The 6853-nt window shown below is 37.8% G+C and overlaps 1 long non-coding RNA gene across 1 annotated transcript; it reads left to right on the top strand.

Annotated features, from left to right (window-relative positions):
* The first annotated feature begins 3921 nt into the window (after window positions 1-3921).
* Window positions 3922-5609, top strand: LOC102209684 (uncharacterized). Its single transcript, XR_312039.1, has 3 exons — window positions 3922-3947; window positions 4903-5026; window positions 5478-5609. It is a non-coding gene; the product is annotated as an uncharacterized LOC102209684 (long non-coding RNA).
* The last annotated feature ends 1244 nt before the right edge of the window (window positions 5610-6853 follow it).

Below are 6853 nucleotides of genomic sequence, written 5' to 3'. Positions count from 1 at the left end.
TCTTGGAGCTTCAGAGTTATTTGTGTGTCTGTATGTCCACAGCTGCCTTCCTTGTCATGTGGACTCCCTGGTTTAATTTTTCTTATATTTCATTTCTTTTGACATAACCTCTAAAATCAGCCATGGACCAGAAGAAATTTACTCACTTCTATTTTCTAGGAATTTGCCGGAACATCAGGTTATTGCTTCTTTTTCTTCATAGATGTGCCTAGATCTTTAAAATACCCCACTTTTTGAAATTATTATTATAAATATGAATGGCATTGATCCTTGTAATAAGGCAGTGGCAATATTTTACTTTGTTGAAGCCATTGACGGGTTTTTCGCACGATCTTATCTTCATTTCTAAAGCTTTTAAATCCAGGTTTTAGTGATGCAACTGCACAGCACAGGACAAGATTAGCACATAAGGAGTAGTGCCTATATTTCTCCTTATGTTGTCCTTGGGAGCGCCGCATCTTTCCCGGGCACCTTTGCTCTTCCTCCTACTCATTAGGACTGTGGTTGTTTTTATTTAGAAGGAAAAGAGTTGAGCAGTGAGAGAAGTGCATCAAGGCTGCACCTCCATGGGAGAGTCTTTTTACAGCACATGCTTCTTGATGCTCTCTTTTTTTCCAGTTTTCTTCCAATGCATTGCATTCTCTCTTTTCTCGCATTGTCACCTTTGACTGGTTTCAGCACTTCGTATCTGGATGATAGAAAATATGTAGCGTTTCAAACATATGATGTGGCTGTTTTATTAAAAACAAAATCATGTGTTTGAAGTATTTCAGTACCGCAGTCATAAAAAAGTCAACATTTTGTGTTTGATCATTTGAGCTAAACTAAGAAATGTTTAAAATGTTTAATATGATAAAGCAGGCATGCTTCTCTTACTGTTTTACATCAAAAACTCAGAATCTTAGTCTATAACAGGTCATAGCTTAATTTAAACAACACTGGGTACAAAGATGAACCAGATTAAGGTTCAAGTTTAGATTGGATTGGTACTGTAATGCTGCTTTTTGCTGGTTAAATTCATATGTACCATCAAATGTTTGTCATGTCAGAACAATGCAGAACCTCTACTAGTTTGTTATTCAGTCCATATGTAAAAAACTTTTCTTACATGGATGAAAATCTACAGAATCACATGAATTTGGTTTGTTTTCTCAGGTCTCTGATGTGGCGGTGTGTTAATGTATCACTGTAATAAATGTCTTTGCAATAAAGTTCTTTCTCACTCGTGAATTTCATACAGTTCAACGAGATCTTAAAGCAAATAACAATAACTTACTGTACTTCTCGCAGTTTTTTGTTGACTTTTTACTTGCAGCAGTACTGAGAAGTTGACATTTTAACAAAGGAATGATTGTGGCAAAAGTTTTCTAGGCTGCACTTAGAGGCCACAAGGAGAGCACTAACCGAACAAAAGTGATTCAGACATACAGCAGTCCCTTTTTTAAATTTCTACATGTAACTTTGGCACTTCAGAAATAAAAATATTAAAGGTGATGGTAGTGGTGAGTTAGGCATTTTTACAAACACATTATCCTCTACCCTCTACAGAAAACTTGCATTATTAAGTGAAGGAAATGAAGGATTAAGCCATCCTTCATTTCTTTATATTAATAAATAGAGAGAGAAAATGCTATGTATTTTTGGGGACTTTCATTTTTTATTTTTATTATATTTTTGTTATGTGTAGACACAAAACTAATTTTTCCCTTGAGTTTATTGGCTTTTTTATGCTTGAATGATTCATAGATACGTGTTAAGTGGCTTAACAAACAAGCAAAAAAACAAAAAGGGACTGGATTGAAAATGAGTCAAAAAGCAGCCAGTGTCCAAAATCTGGGGACTGGGGAACTATTGCTTCAATAAATTAGAAGCAAGGGACATAAAACTCACGGTGGCATTTAACTGTTCAGAAATTGTGTTCTTTTCAAAATACTGTGTCTCATTTTTAGTCCACAAGGTGTGGAGTAATTTATGTAAACTGTGAGTCTTCGTGCAGTTGGAAAATTCTTTGAGCTGTAGTATTGTTAGGTTTTTAAGATTATATATGGCCAGGTCGGGCATAAAGTCACTATTTAGCTATTTCTAAGAAAGCAGGGCTTCATAGTTCCTGCTGATGCGAGAAATGTTGAGATTCTTGAGTGTGGAGATTGTGGGGTAAACTGAAAGGTTAAATAAGTAGAGCTGCATGGCTTCATCTTTATTTCAGTCTGCAATTACCACAGACAAAAGAAAAGAAAGCTGTCTGGTTGTCTACTTCTATATAAGAGTAGGTGGATGGCTCTACCACAGATAATAGCTTTTTTTTTTTCTTTCATTTTGCAATCAACAAGAAGCAGTTCCTTTTTTTTCTTTTTTAAATAGTGGGGCACATATCAAAAATAGCTGTAAAACATTAATAAGCACCAGTAATTTGTAATTGATATATACTGTCCTTCACAAAGTTGAGGTAAAAATGCCATACCTGACTTTTAATCCGAATGCATGTAAAGCATGAGAGCACATTGCAAATTTACGGTTATTTCTGGCTTTATTGGTTTAACTGTACCCGTCTCTGTAGTTTATAGTGAAATCTCAGACACGTCAGGAGTGGGAATCTGCCTGCCTGCGGTTTAAGTGACTGGTAATGACTGGTAATAGCTCCTTTTCCACAGGGGACTCATGATAAGAGAGCAGGATATGCACATTTTTTGTTGTTAAGTTATTTGCCTCCTTGAAGACAGAGCTCCCATTGAAAGAACGTGATACTGATGCATCATTGGGTTGATGAAGTATTATATGTGCAGTAGGTAAGTCTGACTGTATTGAGGCAAAGGTTCATTTGAAGGTGATTATTAAAACATCTAATTTCAGTTGGATTTGATTGATTATTCATCATTGATTCACTCACAACCTTGTGAATAGTGAATAGCTCAGCAGATAGAGGTCATCTAATAATTAGAAGGTTGGTGGTTCGATCCCTTGCTGCATATTTGGTCTGCATGCCAAATATCCATAGGCAAGATACTAAAAATTCCCATTTCACTTACTGGCTGGACTGGTGTATTTTAGTTTTTTATTCATTACATAATCTTAAATCTGCTAATTTATCTGCCGAACATGGCCGTTATTTTTATTGTGTTATTGTGCAACACATTTAACCAGCACTGCCTCCTGCCAAATCTTAAGAGTTTGTGTGATTAAGCAAGACAAATTTCTAATGTCAAAAGGAACATAATGAAAGCATGTTGTTACGTCCACAGTGGAATAATGGATTCAAAATAATAATTTCCCCATGACTGACACGTTCCCCCTTGTGTGCTTGCAATGTTTATTGCCATTAAGACTGGAAACTGGTGCACTCTCAAAGTCACTTTGGATTCAGGGGTGCTTTTTACCAAATAGCTTTAATGTCAGTGTAACTTTGAAATGTCTCCAAAAGAGTTTTATCCAGTAATGCTGTGAAGCACTTTGTTGTTGCAGTGGCAGGTGACAGTTCTGGGTTCAAGACTGTTTCCAGAGAAGGCCATTCCAATATACACAAGGATAAATCTAACTGAATAAAAGTATTTCTTTGCATGGAGAAATTGTTGTTATTATTATTACTATTACTGTTATTGTTGTTATAATGTGAAAGCATTTTTAAATGAGAGAGAAGTCGTGTCCATGTGCTCTAGGAGGACTGATGGAGGATGATCTCTGCTCTGATCTCTCAAACAATACTAGCAACTCAAACAAACTGACCTACGTAAACAAAGGGGAAACTTAAATAGTCGCTGATCAGCACACAAAAACACAAAAAAAGGGGTAGAACACAAACAACCTAACTGAAACTAGCATAATAATTTCCAATTCCCCTCCTGATCCAGAGTTATGGTATGTGCCAATTTGCTGGTCTCCATATAGGCTTGCTCCTCCCCTTTTCCACCTCTTGGCTCATCAATCAAAGGACTGGAGCAGCTGCAACTGAGGTCACTCAGAAAACAAAGATTAAATCATACATAACAGTCTAAACTAAAATGTGCGCACTTATTTTAGAATGCAGTATTATGTGAATATGTAAATTAATTCTAAACCAAAACTAGTTATTTATTATCCTGTAAATTAAATCCTATATTTAAAGAAAGAAAAATGTGAGTGTAGTGTTATGTGTAAGCCTCTAATATTTGGTGGCTATTACCACTGTGTGGCTGTAACTGCAGCCATCACAACTTATTTCATCCAAAATGCTTTGTTAGGTTCAGATGTAAAGTGCCATTTTAAAGCAGGGCTACCAAGGGATATTATTTTTGGCAAGTAGGAAATAACTTTTAATTATTTTCCAGGTAGGTGTGGAGTCCACTGTCTCTTTGGAGCCCAAAAGAGTACGAGCAAGGGTCATTATGGGGATTTGTCAATGAATCATCTCCTTTACAGCCGTGGTTAAAAATTGTTTTAGGTGTTCATTTTTTTCTCCTGTTTATGTCCCAGAGGGACATCCATTTAAAGCTGCTGCCAGTGTGTACAAGCTCACAGGTAGCTTCTGATTGTGAGGCTGTAAACACTTTGTCTTCAAGTCCATGGATCATTCTGCCTTCAGCATCCACTCAGCACTGTAACCTGGGAGTAAACTGTGTATTTATAAAGGTGGCATTTTTAAGGGTGTGTCTAGAAGCATCCTTTATACTAATGTGCCCAGACCTCATGGGAATGTGAAAGTGATAATGGTATTTGCAGATGACTGGTAAATGTGTTGGAGGACATGATTGCGTGTTTTCAGAAGAGAAAAAAGTCTGTTTGCCTCACTGGCGAGTTTTCACAGCCTGTTTCAAACCATTACTCAGTGCCCCTTCTTCGTCTTCAGCGTTTGTGGGCAGCGTGTAGACTTGTATGTATATGCAGATAATGTTTATAACTGTGCATCTGTGTGTTTCCTGTTTGGGCCAGATGTCCAAAGAACCTGGGCTATAAGCAGCTTCCTGTTCCTGAGTTAATCCAGTCTGTGTCCACGTGCAACAGACCATCAGTCCTAGTTGGTTTACCTGTCTCAAAAACCTGCTCCTGGATTGTGGTAAGTCAAATCTTTGACTTCCTGTTGTCAGGTGACCCTTCGCACTTTTAAGTTGCCTGCTGACAGTAGATTTAGATATGTCTCCTCATGATTTATGACAATATTATATAACAAAACTAATCTTTTTAGTAATGTGAATGTCAGCATTAGTGTTAACAGAGTCATGTGAGTGAACTGAGGCTTATTTTAAATATTATTTTGTGGGGGATTTTCTAGTGGGGCTGTGACAAGAAATGAAAAAAAGAATACATAGTGTACTCTACTGAATACTTTCTTTGGTGTATTGTGCTTTGAATAATGACATGCTCGTTGTTCATCTTTGGTCTAAAATGTCTGAAAAAGCTGACCTATAAGCCTGCTTACACCCAGCTGTGTTTATATCTATAGTACCTGTACATTCAGAAGCTTCTGTGACTGCTTTGCTTGTCTGTCTGTACATAAATGAATTCAGACGTGCAGGGACGAGTGTATCGGCACTCTGTCAAATCAACAGATTTCAAGGGAGCAGGAGCCAAATGTTAAGATGCCTTCTGCCAAAGAGGAAACTGCTGAAAAAAATAAAAGCCTCGCACAACTGAAACAGGGACCCATATCTGGTATTATAATGCTTTATTACAAGCTAATGCATTTTCCTTCAGTTCTTATGTTACATGTTCAGATTGCTGTGGTTCAAATGTGGCAGGAGAGCACAAATCACACCCCGAGAATGTGTGATGGGAATCGTTCTGCTCCAGCTTCTTTCTCGTGCACTCAAATTCATTTGTCACATCACTTGAAGCAGCAGTGAAGCTCAACTGTTAGTACAAGCTCACAAATGTTCTATCAACACATACACCTGACCTCCTATTGGTTGACTAAATTAACTTTGCTTACTCATTTATCATCTGGGTCGTCATAGTGCGTTACTCAAAGATGCAACTGCTTAAAAACTGACATTTGCCCCCAGAAGTATTGGGATGCTGTATTGGTTGGTTGTAGCGTGTCGTGTCTGTATGAGACAGGTGGGGCGAACGACCTTGATTTAGCTCATATGCTAATCCCCTCTTAAAACAAAGTGACTCAATTAACCAAATGACCGTCTAATGAAGGCATCGCCTCGCATATTGATGCTTTATTTTCAAAGGAGGATTTGCATTCTAATGGTGTAATGAATTCTCGCCTGACTGCTGAGTGGTGGTAAATCACACAGCAATGCGATGAATCATAGAAAATCTGTCTCAATAATGAGTGCTGAAATGCATGCAGGGCGCAGACTGATTAGGAGAGATAGGTGCTAATTGCCTGCTGTGTGTCCTGGATCATTGTTTCTTTCCTCAGGCTCAGCTGTCATATGGTCTGTTTCACAACTCGGTGAATAAAAGGGGAAACGTCCATGCAAACATTTGACACCATCAAAAGCAATTAGCAAAATCAAGCTGAAGGTTAAACTTCTTTACTTTCTTTTTTTGCTTTCTTGAGCACCATTAATGTTGACCTGCAAAATAACTTGTATCCAAGTCAAAATACCTAATTTCACAAAATTAAGTATGAAGAAAGTACAAAATGACCAGGCTATATGTCCCTTTTCTGGCTTCACCTACTGTAATATAAGAGTCACATGAGTCACCTACATTCATATACTGTACCAACCCAAGAGGCACCTATCAGCTCTCACGCCGTGGCAGCTGGGATAGGCTCCAGTCTCCCTGTGACCCTGAATTAGATAAGCGGAAGAGGATGGATGGTAACAAAATAATAAAATACTAGAATTTCATTCAACAAAATTTCATACTACTACCCATGTTAGCACACCTGTCACTTAAGACAGCAATCCCCTCACTCCAGTAT

The sequence above is a fragment of the Pundamilia nyererei genome, unplaced genomic scaffold, assembly GCF_000239375.1.
Source record: "Pundamilia nyererei isolate P.nyererei 1_Seehausen unplaced genomic scaffold, PunNye1.0 scaffold00152, whole genome shotgun sequence".
In the NCBI taxonomy this organism is placed as follows: domain Eukaryota; kingdom Metazoa; phylum Chordata; class Actinopteri; order Cichliformes; family Cichlidae; genus Pundamilia; species Pundamilia nyererei.
This window is presented reverse-complemented; position numbering and strand designations above follow the sequence as displayed.